This window comes from Apodemus sylvaticus, chromosome X (genome assembly GCF_947179515.1).
Source record: "Apodemus sylvaticus chromosome X, mApoSyl1.1, whole genome shotgun sequence".
NCBI lineage: Eukaryota > Metazoa > Chordata > Mammalia > Rodentia > Muridae > Apodemus > Apodemus sylvaticus.
This window is the reverse complement of record NC_067495.1, coordinates 125202168-125217488: the sequence shown is the minus strand read 5'-3', so window position 1 is coordinate 125217488 and position 15321 is coordinate 125202168.

Genomic DNA, 15321 nt, shown 5'->3' with positions numbered 1-15321 from the left:
CCCTCTCTCTCTCTGTATATATATATGCTACATATATATATGCTAATTTCAGTAATGATTTCTTTCCTCATTTTAAAATATACTTTACATGGCTTGGTCTTATTCTTCAAATTTTGATTCTCAGTTTCAAGAGATGTGCAAACTATAGGAATGATGTTTATTTTATTGTTTAATTAGACCTAGTAATGATTCACATAAAAAGTATTAAATTTTGATTAAAAAAATCATTCTCATATATTAGATATGTTTGTACAATGGCTGTTTGCATATAAAAGATTCAAATCAATTCTATCTCAGGGAGATCTGGACCCTCTTTTTTAAGTTCATGTTGTCTTCAGCCATAGGCAATAGGGATTTACCTTCCATTTATGAAGAGTAGCTAAGGGAAAGAGCAATAGAATGTATTTTTTTGAAAGGACACAGAATTTAATGTGTAAAGACCCAACTGGCTAAGACACAAGCCAACAAACAAAGCACAATTTCACCAAAGAGTACACATGGAGTTATCCATGGTTTCAGACTCATAGGTAGCAGAGGATGGTCTTGTTAGACACCAAATGGAGGAGAGACCCTTGGTCCTGGAAAGACTTGATGCCATAGTGTAGAGGTATGTCAAAACAGGGAAGCTGGGGTGTGTTGATTGGAGAATGGGAGATGGCTTATGGGATTTTCAGGGCAGGGGGGAACTAGGAAAGGGGACAACATTTGAAATGTAAATAAAGAATATATCTAAAATAAAAAAGAACTTGAAAAAAAGATACACTGTCAGGGTTAAAGAGCTTCTCCAAGTTAACCCAAGTACCTATCTTCATTCCCTTAGTCCAGACCCTGCCAACTAGCCAGATAACAGATAACTAAAATGAAGAAATTACTGTAATAGGTTAAAGTACTGAATAAAGTAGCAGACTATAGCACTATAGTAACAAATCCCTTCCAAAGCTCAGAGATAAAATGTTTACATAATTTCATATTGCTGTTTCCATGAAACAACTTTCTATGAAAGAATAACAATCAGCAATTTTAATGAGTGCCAGTTATCACAGGTATTAACACATTAAATTATCGGTGGTCAGCATGAACATTATAATCAATATGACAAATAAAAATGGCTGACCACCTAGAAAAGCTCATTTGAGAGGGCCATTACCACAGAAGGGTGACTGCATCTCTGGGTCATACCTATGTGGATGGAGTCTTTTGGTTCCCAAATCGAATTGTGAGCTCTTGACCTAAGCTTCACTTGTTCTGAGAAACAAAATGTAAATTTTACTCCATTTCAGCCTAATATTTCAAATATTCTACATAAAGTCATTCAGCTTTATCGTTATCATCCCCTCTGGCACAGTGATTCCCTGAGCTCCTCCTTCTTCATAAATTGCTACATGCTTTGTTTTAGCACCCTTTATTTCTTTAGCTTTCAATAGTATGGTGCTCTTTTCAATTTTATTTATTTTATTTATTTGAATTTCAAATGTTGTCCCCCTTCCCAGTTCCTCTCCACAAACCCCCTATCCCTTCCCCCTCACCCTGCTTCTATGAGACTGCTTCCCACCCACCCACCTACTCCAGTCTCAGTGCCTTAGCATTCCCCTAGGTTGGGTCATCAAGCTTTCACAGAGCCAAGTGGCTCCCTCCCATTGATAGCAGATAAGGCAATATTCCTCTCCATATGAAGCTGGAGGATCTGCTTGGTTGATATTGTAGTTCTTCCTGTGGGTTTGCAAACCACTTCAGCTCCTTCAGTCCAAATAAAGGGCGATAGAATATGGAGAGACCATATAGAGTACATAAGCATGGCCTCCATTTGAGGGATGTCGCTACTCATCTATATCAAAAATATTAACCCAGAATTTCTCCTTTCAATAGGAGATGCAGGGACGAAGAGTGGAGAAGAGCCTGAAGGAAAGACCATCCAGAGACTGCTGCACTATGCTTTCCATCCCATCTGCAGACTCCAAATCCAGACACTATTGCTGATGTCAAGTAGCACTTGCTGGCTGGTGCCTACTATAGCTGTCCCATGAGACGCTGTGCCAGAGCCTGACTAATACAGATGTGGATATAAGCAGCTAACCATCAGATCGATTGCAGGGATCCCAATGGAAAAGTTATGGAGTAAGCTGTATTTTTTGAGACTGTCTTAGGCAGCCCTGGCCACAACATAAAAGATGGCTTCTCATATATGGTACTTTTGGCCTTATTAGGTGAGCTTTGTCTCCTGAAGGGAGAAACATTAGCCCAGATAAGCAAAGTTTACTAAAACTATAGATGTACACTTATACTCATAATTGTGTACATTTAGGGGGTATATAGTTAATAGTATAATTCCTTGTGTTTTTTTTTTTCAGAAATCCTTATTGTTATTTTTTCCATCTCCCTCCTCCTGTATTTATCTTTTCTATTCCCTAAAGAGCCCCTCTTTTCATTTTCCCTATCTGATGACTTATAGTCTGATATGCCCATTTACCCTTTTTCCAACTTATTCCTACCTCTCATCTTCTAGGAGCCCCCTTTTTTCCCATCCTCTTATTACTTACACACCACTGGACCCTTTTTATGGATTCTCAACTCCCTAATTCTGGCAATGTTCTTGTTTTACTTTTCTGGTCTGTGTAGCCACCACATGCTACATACTAACATCTGAAGACAGGGCCCTATGAACCTCCAATAAGAAGGAACATGCAATGTTTTCCTTCCTGGGACTAGATTACCTCACTTAATGTGATCTTTTCTAGTAATAGCTATCTATATTTCTGCAAATTTCATGATGTCATTTTTCATTAAAATTGTATGATGTTCTACAATACACATGTAAGGTATTTTTATTATCCACTTGCTGATTATAAGCCATTTATGTTCTTTCCATATCTTATCTATTGTGAATAGAGCAGCAATAAGAATGTCAAGTCTTGGGTATATGCCTAGGGGTAGTAAACTTGGTCATATATTGGGCTTTCTTGCTTTTTGAGAATTCTTCACACAGATCTCCATAGTGACTGCACCAGTTTACAATCTCATCAACAGAAAAGGAGTTTGCTTTTCTCTGCATTTCTTCCCTTCCCACTTCCTGAGGACTAGCTTTCATACCAGAAGGTGCCATGTTAGCTTCCAAAGGAGGATGGGAACAGAGATTCTTACCTAAATATGGTACCTATGAACTAGATCAATGACACAGTGCACTAAAGATGAGTAGTGACATACAAACATCGGTGTTAATATCTAATTGGCCTTAAGACTAACCAAACACAAAGAAAACCAAGTCTTGGACCAGAAACCTAGCTGAAGACTCGGTGCTAGTGAAATTATGATTACTGGGGAGAATTTACAGCTACTAATTTACTAAAACATAATCCCTAACAACAATCAAAACATTTGTCTTTTACCCACAGACAAGTATAGAATTCATCACCTTTTGAATAAATGACTTTTTGCAACAGATGGGGACCATTATAGAAAAAGCTATTCAAAATATAGAGTCATGGAGCCTATTATGAATGCATATTATCTACAAAGCATTCTTGCACCAAAGGCTGAAATAACTTTGCAGAAGAGGAATCAGAAAGGTTTTAGGAGCCAGAAGTTCCTGAAATTTGCTCTAATTTAATTCTCCTAGTGACACCAGAAACTATACCTTAAAATTCTTATAAATGTAACTGCCTAAACATGATTTGAATACAGATGATATGAATGACATGCAAAGTGGACAGGAAAAAGCTGAAATTCCATGAACCCTATATAAAGAACAACAGGTAACAGAAATGCTGGAAGCAGATTAAATATTCTTGCCCAAGGAAGAACACACAAAATTGTTATTGAGTGCCAAATGATTGGTAATGAAAACATGCAATTAATATTATGGACTAAACTGGTTATGTTTACAAATACATATGTAATAAAAAATACATATATGCATGCAACAACAATGAGTCAAAAGAGTGTCCATGAATTAAAAACAGGTGGAGAGTGTTTCATGAAAGAGTTTGAAGGGACAAAGGACAAAGGGTAAATCTTGTAATTAAATTATAATCTGTAAAAAGTAGCAAATATAAATAGTAAAAAGAATTGAAGCTCCAGTCTGCCCAGTTCCAAATTTTACATAATCATTGCTGTAGTTTGCTTTTAGAAAATATATAATTAGCTTTCTGGAATGGATTATTGGACATATAATTATTTCAGAAAATACCAGTCAGCGAAACCAGTAATGACAATGCAGGCCAATAGAGAGATCAAGTTACATTTACTTTTATCTGAATATTTTTTACACAATTGAAAATGAGAATCAAAGAAAGCCCTGATCATTTTTTTTTTTTTTGCCAACTTGACACAAGCTATACTAATCTAAGAACAGGAACCTTAATTGGGAAATGTTGCTATTAGATTAGTTGAGGCAAGTATGTGGGCACATGGTTTTGAATAATAATTGATGTGGGAGAGCCCAGATCACTATGGGTTGTGCACCTTTGCCAGGTGGTCCTATGCCATATAAGAAAATAGTTTGGGTAAGTCATGAGGAGTACGCCAGGAAGCAATATTCTTATATTTTCTCTGTATGTTTAGCCTCCATATTCCTGTCCTATATGAATTCCTGCCTTTGCTTCCACAAGTGATTAATTGTGATCAGAAAATCTTTTACATCTACATTATGTTCTTTAAATACACATAAATAAAATCATAAAATGGAAGAAAAGCTCAACTCAGATTTCCAAATTTCTATGATAGACATCAGCACCAAATGAAACTTGTACAGGAAAGGATACTTTTAGTTTATATGTCTAATGAAAAGCATTTGGAATCATCTTAATTAATCAAAGAAATCACCACAAATAATTTTCAGCTCAGTTAAAAATGAACAGTAATGTCATTAATAATTCTATTATTAGTATTACTTATAATTATCAAAAATATAATATGCATATCTATTATCATATAGTTTTTTATCTATGAGGAAAAGCTTCTGGTATTTTACAGCTGAGTGTGGTAATTTTATACATTCTATATCTCAGATACTAGACAGGATCATTTTGAAGGTATTTACCTGAATTTAATGATTTTAAATGTGTAACAAATTTTATCACACAATCAAAATGTAGAGTAATTTTCTGTCATTCCTGAAAGCACTTTGCCAGATTTTACATTTATTGAAACTTCTGTATAAATACAAGGTGGAAGAAAAATAATCCTATGTATTCCCATATGTGCACAAAAAATTCAAAGCAGAAAGAATAGATTGCAAAACAAGCTGGGCATAAAAAGAAAAGAACAAATGAACTATAGATTACAGATGAAAATAATAAAAATTTAAAGTTGACACACAGCTAGAACAATGAGAGTATAGGGCATTTTGCATGAGTAACTTCTGAGAAAAACAGAAAGCCTATACTGCCAATCAATACTGAGAACCACTCCCTTTTTTACTAGAAATCTATCATCATGAACAATGTAAACTTTTCTTGAAAGTCAAGGGGCAACACAACAAACTAATGTGCATATTTGCTTAAATAGAACAATCTGAGAATATTTTCTTCAGTTACGACTGATTTTGCCAGAAAAGTGTTTTTTTTCAAGCTTAAAATAGATATCCAAAATCAAACTTAAGACTTTATCTTTTTAAGTTCAATGCAAGAAAAATCTTGCTATATCTATATCTTATTCACTTATTCTTATATTAAAAAACTTTTAAATTCCTTTTCACTTTCTGAAGTACACTGTGTAAAATTATATTGTAAAATTTATAAAACAATTAAGACAATCTCCCATTTGTTTTCTTTTTTTATCTTCTTTTTTCCCATTTTTTTATTGATATATTTTTATTTACATTTCAAATAATTTCCCCTTCCCATTTGTTTTCTAAGGCTATTCTCTTTGTGCAACCCAGAATAGCAACAAATAGCAATGTATTCCACGTTATCCTGGAATTTATCTTCTTTGTTTCAAGCCCCATTATACTGAGATTCTAGGCAGCAGTCACCATAGCCAGTTAGTATAGAAACCATTTTTATATAAAGTATGTACACATTCTTAAACAAGTACATTTTTGTGTTCTCAAACACACAAATCCCATGTTAGCTATTTCTTTTATCAATTCAATTATAAATACCAAGATAAGGGGTATAGAAGTAGAAGGCTTTAACTGTTTTGAAACTTTGAAAATAATGTGCAGAATCCTAATCCAAATTGTTCAATACCCTTTAGTTCTTTTCAATAAGTACCAAGAGAAACAGTTATCAAAATTTGTTGAAATTTGATGGAAAATTACTGCTTATTTCAATATATTTGAACTGAAATTATTTCATTTTGTATTATGTCCTGAATAAAGGCTTCTTTTTAGTGTATAGAATTGTTCCTCCACTCTGATCAATTCAATTTTCCTTCAATTGGATTCAATTATGATTTTATCTGCTTCATCCCTCTAAATGTTAAAAACTTTCTCTTGAAATACTTTAGGTTATTGTATCTCCAAGTCATATTTAAGATCCTATACCACATAAAACACTTTGAAACGATCTCATTTTAAATTTAGGGTTGACAGAATATATTAAAGCTGATTAGTTTATGATTCTTAAGAAGTAGATATTGTTTTAATGTACTGCTTCAACGACAATTGAGAAAAGAAACTTACTTTGTTTGCCTTCACATTTAATATTCATAAAAAGATTCCTATGTCTACTTTGCAGCTTTGTGTAGTAAAATGAGCTTAATAGAATGTCGGTCTGAATATTCTATAGTCATGCCAGGGTCACCAGTCTGTACAGTGGTTTATAGTGTACTAAGGCTCAGGTACTAAGATTATAGAAACAAAACTACATGTGACATAAATCAAGAAGGCCTTCTGAAATCACCTATGAGTTATATTTTGCTCAAAATATTATATATCTGCTTTTAGGTTTTAAATGGAGTGAAATGTCATAAATGCTGATTATTTCAACATACTGTTGAATTTTATTCTAGTTAACATTTTAGTGATAAATATTTCCAATGAATCTTGAATCCATCCTCAACCAACATCAAAACTGGAATATATAAAGCACTATTTTACATAGAGCGATGCATTAATTCTAGACACGCTTAGTAAGTTCAAATTTCTTTAAACACATGCCACAGGTTAAATGAAAATGTCAACTATTTAAATTCTACGTGGACCTCATATTGTCGTATGCCTTTATTTTAACCATGGGTTATAACAGGATTAATGTTACTCTGTATCTGGTGTTACAGATTAAGTGGTGAAAGTTTTTTTCTTTCATCATCATAGAAAAATGTCTTAAATATACAACTGGGAGTAATATCTGTAGAGAAGTTTACTGCATTTCAGCTTTTCCATTCTTCTAAGTTGATATTTGTGTAAAACTTCAGGAAGATTTAGGGATTCTGAGAGTTCTTCAAAAATACAACATCAATATTGACAGCAGTACAAACATTGTTGAAGAACACCTTCAAGACACCAAAAATTGCCAGGCAGTGGTGGTGCACGCCTTTAATCCCAGCACTTGGGAGTCAGAGGCAGGTGAATTTCTGAGTTCGAGGCCAGCCTGGTCTACAGAGTGAGTTTCAGGACAGCTAGGGCTATACAGAGAAACCCTGTCTTGAAAAAACAAAAAATAAAAAAAAGATACCAAAAATTGTCTATAGAGTTATTATTTTTCTTTTAATATTTTGTGATACAGGGATTCTCTGTGTATCTCTAGCTGTCCTGGAACTTACTCTGTTGACTAGGCTTCCCTTGACCTCAGAGATCTACCTGCCTCTGCCTCCCAAGTGTTGGGATTAACAGTGTACTCTAATAGTTCCTGGCTATACAATAAATTATCATTGTATCTTCAATCTAGCATACAGTGATAATTTTATTGCAGTGATATACCTATCTTATAAAGCAATTGATACATAATTGTAGAATGTAATAATGTCCAAGCAAAAGTAGTAAGTTATTCATCAATAAGTGAATGGATAAAAATATAATCTACAAACACACTGAAATTTTATTTAACCATATAAAAAGAATGAACTTATGTAGGAAAATGAATGTAGCTGGCTATAATAAGTAAAATCTGTTGGTCTTCCAAATATATGTATTTGATGCCTTTTTAAAAATTTGTTACATTCAGAGGATTAAGGCTGTGAAACAGAGTAAGGAGCATAATTGCTCTATGGGGATGTAGACGTATAAAATGGCAGGAATAACTGAATAAATATAATGGAGGTGACTATTTTTGAGGTACATGGTATGCATACTTAGAAATATCATAATGAACTTTTTACATTGTTTAACTAATATATACTAAAAATGAAAAAGGACTAGAAGGCAACTATAAACCCCATGATAAGAGGTTCAGGGACCAGATACCAGTATGTGCTACAAGCAGGGGAAGAATGGAGATCAATGTGTTTATGGTGTTTGAATTAGTCAAGTTTACATTGCTTTACCAGATTACTTAAGACTGCATAGTTTATAAAAATATGTGTAAGAGTTAGATGTTTAAAGGATGAAAATATAAAGATTGTCCTGTCTAATCAGCAGAAATGTGCATAAATTAATATCGTTTGTGACACTATTATACTGCTTTACGCAAAAGGCTGGTCATTAATATAGCAGGCAAGTTTTATAGCTATATAATATTTATATCTCAGAAGGTTGCAAAACACCTTATAGTTCTATGAAAGCTTGATGGCAGAAAAGATTTTTCCAAATAAATTGAGCTGAATTTTTCAATGTCCTCTGAACAAAATGGGTCATGTCTTCAGCAAGAGGGCTATATTATGAAGTTGTGGTAGAAAACCAAGAGCAATATTACTATCCTTCAGTGTTGCATGGAAATCCAAGACATCTCTAACCAACAACATAGTGAGATATATTCTGCACATGGGACTCTAACTTTGGACTTTTTCTTATTTGGAAACCTATGATATGCAGTTTAAATAAAATGTCCCCCATAAGCTCATAGGGAGTGGCAATATTAGGAGGCATGATCTTGTTGGAGTAAGTGTGACTATGTAACACTTAGCAGGTATGACCTTGTTGGAGAAAGTTTTTCAGTGGAGGTGGGAATTAAATTTTCAAATGCTCAAACAAGACCCAGCATTAGTCTGTCCTGATGCCTGTTGATCTGGATGTAGAATTCTCAGCTACCTCTCCAGCACCTTGTTTGCCTGTGTACTGCCATGCTTCCCAGTATAGACTAAATCTCCTAAACTGTATGCCAGTACAGTTAGGTGCCAAGTAAACACTTTTCTTTATAAGAATTGCCATGGTCATGGTATCTCTTCACAGTTATAGTAACGCTAACAAGAAACTTATGCTTTCTGGTAGATACATTATTATCTGTGTAGGGTATATGCAATTAAACTCTGTGAAATGCTCAAAGAATGAATAGAAACATACATGTTAAGCTTGTGAATTATGTCCTGGGTATTCAAAGTTTCTAGGCTAATATCCACTTATCAGTGAGTGCATACCATGATTGATCTTTTGAATACCCAGGACATAATCCACAAATTAAATGATGTCCAAAAAGAATGGAGGAGTGGCCCCTGGTTTTGGAAAGACTCAGTGCAAGAGTATAGGGGAATTCCAGAACAGGGAAATGGGAAGGGGTGGATGGAAGAACAGGGGGACGAAAGAGGGCTTATGGGACTTGAGGAGAGTGGGGACCCAGAAAAGGGGAAATCATTTGAAATGTATATAAAAATATATCAATTAAAAAAAAAGCTTGTGAAATATTGGGTTTTCATATAAATGTTTTAAACACCCCTACTGTTAATTACCACTCTTCCCACTTCCAAATATATCCAATACTTCTTTCTCCCCACTTACAACTCTCTCCCACTCTTTCCCCCTTTCCACTCCATATTATCTCTGTATTACTATTTCTCTCTCCATTTCTTTTACCCTCCCTTTCAGTGGTCCCATCGTGCCTGGTACTGAATATGTGGCCAAAATATGCAAAATACAATAACCAATAAAACAAAACCAAAAAAAACTTTCTGACAGTCAATTTTCCTATACAAAACAAAAGACTGATAAACTTCTTTAATAATCATCATAGGCCACATTTTACTAAAATGTGGCAATCTTAACGGGTGGCATAAATATCCACTGAGAATAAGATATTTGTGAAACAGTCTCAAAGGAAGAATTATATACTGTTTTAGTGAGGGTTTATATTCCTGCACAAAACATCATACCAAGAAGCAAGTTAAGGAGGAAAGGGTTTATTCAGCTTACACTGCCACATTGCTGTTCATCAACAAAGCAAGTCACGACAGGAACTCACACAGGGCAGGAACTTGGAGGCAGGAGCTTATGCAGAGGCCATAGAAGGGTGATGTTACTGGCTTGCTTCCCTAGCCTTGCTCACCTTGCTTTTTTACAGAACCTAGGACTTCCATCCCAGTGATAACACCACCCACAATGAACTGGGCCATCTTCAACTTGGTCACTAATTGAGAAAATGCCTTACAGCTGGATCTCATGGAGGCATTTCCTCAAGTGGGACTCCTTTTTCTGTGATAACTCCAGCTTGTATCAAGTTGAAACACCAAACCAGCCAGTACATATACTAACTAGAAAAAATATTTTATTCCCTATTAAAGGGCAAATCAATACTTTCAGGACCATGCATGTACTAGGCCATTCTTTGTCAATGAACTCCATGCCCATTCCTGTAATTATTTATTGATAATAGACTATTGAATGTTTTATAAGTTAAAGTTTTATAGTGTGGAATTTCAATATCTTTTATGCCAACCTGGGTGAAGTTAATTTAATACAAAAGATCTAACATGGCCACTGTATAGAAAAATTATCTTTGGCTATAAGGTAAATTGACTTTAGCTTTGAAAACCCAATTGTAAAAATTCTCTAGTTTTCTACTGACAATTTTTCAAGAGGAAGATATATGATCCTATAAAAAAAGCATCCTCAGGAAACTTTAAAAACATAAACAAATATGCTAAGGAAATATCTAGTATACTCATCCTAATCTATAAGCTATAGCCAAGGAGCACATATGGATGTGCTAATATATTGCTATATGTAAGGACAAACTGAACAATCAAAGAATAGTGGGAAAAAAACAAAACTATTTTGTAATACTTAAAAAGCCCCCTGAATTTAATATCGTCGATTCCTACTTTGCATAAAAGAATAACATTATCTTGGAATTTCAGTCTATTATTTTATAAGTATCTAAAAAAAATCTAGTTTTGAGTGTGCAATTAACATTAGTATGAAATAATATGCCCCAAAAAGACACAATTATTTTCTCAAAAGGTAAACTGGATTTGAGAATTCAAGTGATTGAGTTATATTTAAAAATGATTTGTGATTATTAGTAGATGTCTAACTAGACCCCTGACCTCTACTGATTAGTATTTAAGGTACTCAAAAATATTCTGCATGCCACAAGAGGAGAAAAGTAACCACCAAACCAGCAACAAAACCATGATCTACAACAGTGAACTGCTTGCAAGATAATGATGGTACAATAGTCCCATAAATGTGGGGTAGCCACCCACACTTTGAAAGATTTTTTGTTTTTGTTTTTGAATGAATATAAAGCCCACTCCAAGAGACAGAGCCCATGCCTTACACCACTCAGGTAGTCAAGAACCTGAGAACGGATAGTCCATTTACCTTAGAAAAAAATAATATTGTTCTAATAAAAGAACAAGACAATAAAATGACTCCTAGTGACATGTTACTACACTGAGAGATCTGTGATTCACTTAGCCATTATCAGGAAACTTCCTATCCAGTTGATGGGAATTAACACAGAAACTCAGAATTAGATAATTTGTTGAGAGATTTTGGAGCATTTAGCCCTAAATTTTTCTTCATAAAAATCCTCACCTCAAGACTCCAAGAGCAAAGCAGAAGAGGAAGTAGAAAAATTCTAAGAGCCAATAGAAATAGAGTACACCAAGAAAGAAAAGTCTTCCAGACTAAAGAGAATTAATCCACATATAAACTCACAGAGACCATTTCAGCACACACAGGGCATGCTCAATTTCAAGAAGAGTCTTAATGCTAAGAGGTGAAAGTAGATATGAACTTAGAACTTATTGCCAATGAAAAAAATGATTTCAAAAGGGAAAATTATTCTTCAATGGTGTCTATATTAAGCATATTAACCACATATAATGGTGAACCCCATGGCCATCAATAGATGACCAGTACAAAATTAATGCAGTGGTATCTTTGTAAGGTTGTTTTTGTCTCATATTGCTTTGTTTGGGCATAATTTTTTTGGTACTACTTTAACTTTGCTTTACAAATTCATTATGGCTCCAAATTTTGTTTTATCTGTTTTCATTCTTTTTAGTGTGTGTGTGTGTGCGTGTGCATGTGCGTGTGCGTGTGCGTGTGTGTGTGTGTGTGTGTGTGTGTTATGTTTTACATTTGACTTTTAATTCTGGTTTTTATTCTGGTTTGCATATTTTTTTTTGTAAAGAGAGAAATAGGGGGCTGGAGAGATGGCTCAGCAATTAAGAGGGCTGACTGCTTGTCCAAAGGTAGTGAGTTCAAATACCAGCAACCACATGATGGCTCACAACCAGCCGTAATGAGATCTGACCCCTTCTTCTGGGGATAAGTACAGTGTGCTTACATATAATAAATAATTAAATAAATCAAAAAAGAAAGATAGTGCACGGTAGTAACTGGATAGGGAGTTAAAAACATCTGGGAGAAATTTCAGAAGCAGAAACTGATTAGAATATAGTGTATGGAAAAAATATTTTCAGTAAAAAATTCTTCTCACTACCTGATGACCTGATGTCTAGAAACTTTTAATATTAAATAACAAATACTTGTTCATGTGTTAAACACTATTAGGAAAATAATATTAAAATCACTTACATTTTCTACTGTTTCTCAGTATAGATACTTGAACCCTGTAGGAAGGATCAGTTCTTAAAAAAGGAATCAACCTAGTCATATATTCTCAAACTACAAATAAAAATTTGTTCAGCTTTTACAAATTCCTTAAATTTCATTTTAGTACTTTGAGTATTTACATCACATAGTTGAAAATCAAAATATGTCAAGCATTATGTTAAACTTATTTTGCACATCCTTACCCATTTTCTCCATTCTGATTATCCACACAGTTATTTTGTATGCTTCCAGTGCACCTTATTAAAGTACAAGGGAAATTTTGTTTTTTTTGTTTTTTTTATTTATTTATTTTTATTCGATATAATTTATTTACATTTCAAATGATTTCCCCTTTTCTAGCCCCCCAATCCCCAAAAGTACCGTAAGCCCCCTTCTCTTCCCCTGTCCTCCCACCCACCCCTTCCCACTTCCCCGTTCTGGTTTTGCCGAATACTGTTTCACTGAGTCTTTCCAGAACCAGGGGCCACTCCTCCTTTCTTCTTGTACCTCATTTGAAGTGTGGATTATGTTTTGGGTATTCCAGTTTTCTAGGTTAATAACCACTTATTAGTGAGTGCATACCATGATTCACCTTTTGAGTCTGGGTTACCTCACTTAGTATGATGTTCTCTAGCTCCATCCATTTGCCTAAGAATTTCATGAATTCATTGTTTCTAATGGCTGAATAGTACTCCATTGTGTAGATATACCACATTTTTTTGCATCCACTCTTCTGTTGAGGGACATCTGGGTTCTTTCCAGCATCTGGCAATTATAAATAGGGCTGCTATGAACATAGTAGAGCATGTATCCTTATTACATGGTGGGGAATCCTCTGGGTATATGCCCAGGAGTGGTATAGCAGGATCTTCTGGAAGTGAGGTGCCCAGTTTTCGGAGGAACCACCAGACTGCTTTCCAGAGTGGTTGTACCAATTTGCAACCCCACCAGCAGTGGAGGAGTGTTCCTCTTTCTCCACACCCTCTCCAACACCTGCTGTCTCCTGAATTTTTAATCTTAGCTATTCTGACTGGTGTAAGATGAAATCTTAGGGTTGTTTTGACTTGCATTTCCCTAATGATTAATGAAGTTGAGCATTTTTTTAAGATGCTTCTCCGCCATCCGAATATCTTCAGGTGAGAATTCCTTGTTTAACTCTGTACCCCATTTTTTAATAGGGTTGTTCGGTTTTCTGGAGTCTAACTTCTTGAGTTCTTTATATATATTGGATATTAGCCCTCTATCTGATGTAGGATTGGTGAAGATCTTTTCCCAATTTGTTGGTTGCTGATTTGTCCTCTTGATGGTGTCCTTTGCCTTACAGAAACTTTGTAATTTTATGAGGTCCCATTTGTCAATTCTTGCTCTTAGAGCATACGCCATTGGTTTTCTGTTTAGAAACTTTCTCACTGTACTGATGTCCTCAAGGGTCTTCCCCAGTTTCTTTTCTATTAGCTTCAGAGTGTCTGGCTTTATGTGGAGGTCCTTGATCCATTTGGATTTGAGCTTAGTACAAGGAGACAAGGATGGATCAATTCGCATTCTTCTGCGTGCTGACCTCCAGTTGAACCAGCACCATTTGTTGAAAAGGCTATCTTTTTTCCATTGGATGTTTTCAGCCTCTTTGTCGAGGATCAAGTGGCCATTTAAAGGTTTATTTATTTATTTATTATAAGTAAGTACAATGTAGCTGTCTTCAGACACATCACAAGAGGGTATCAGATCCCATTACAGATGGTTGTGAGCCACCATGTGGTTATTGGGATTTGAACTCAGGACCTTCAGAAGAACAATCAGTGCTCTTAACTGCTGAGCCATCTCTCCAGCCCCTGGAATTTTTTAATTATATGTTTAAAATTAATTTCTTATATTACATAAAAGACTATGTAGACATAAATTAAACATAAGTACAAATATAAAAAGACAGACAAAGAGATGTGTATCATAGTTATATATAAATTTATGATGAATTTTCCACATTATAATGTAGTATTTTATCTATTTGGATAATAATACATTGAATTGATGCCTCCTTACTTACATATTTCCTAAATTAGATAAAAACATCTAATACTTTATTACCACAAATGTCATAATTATTAAAATTGTTTGCCTTTATCTTTTTAGAAATGTTAACAAATCCATAAAAGTGGTTCACAAATTAGTAGATAATGGATTAAATCTGTGAGTTGTTTTTTTTAAATATAACTAACTTGTTCCTCAATCTTTAGGAATTTTCTCATAGCTGTGGCAAAAAAGATGTCCTCAAGCTTCAAATTTTGCTCATTTTATAGTTATACAAAACAAGCTACTTATTATGACTGAATTTAAGCAACCATTTAAAAAATATTGCTTGTTTTGGGTGAAACATAAATTAACATGCTCTCCTTGTTTGCTGTCCAATTTTTAAAGAATATTTTAAATGAAGTATAATTGTATCACATCCATCT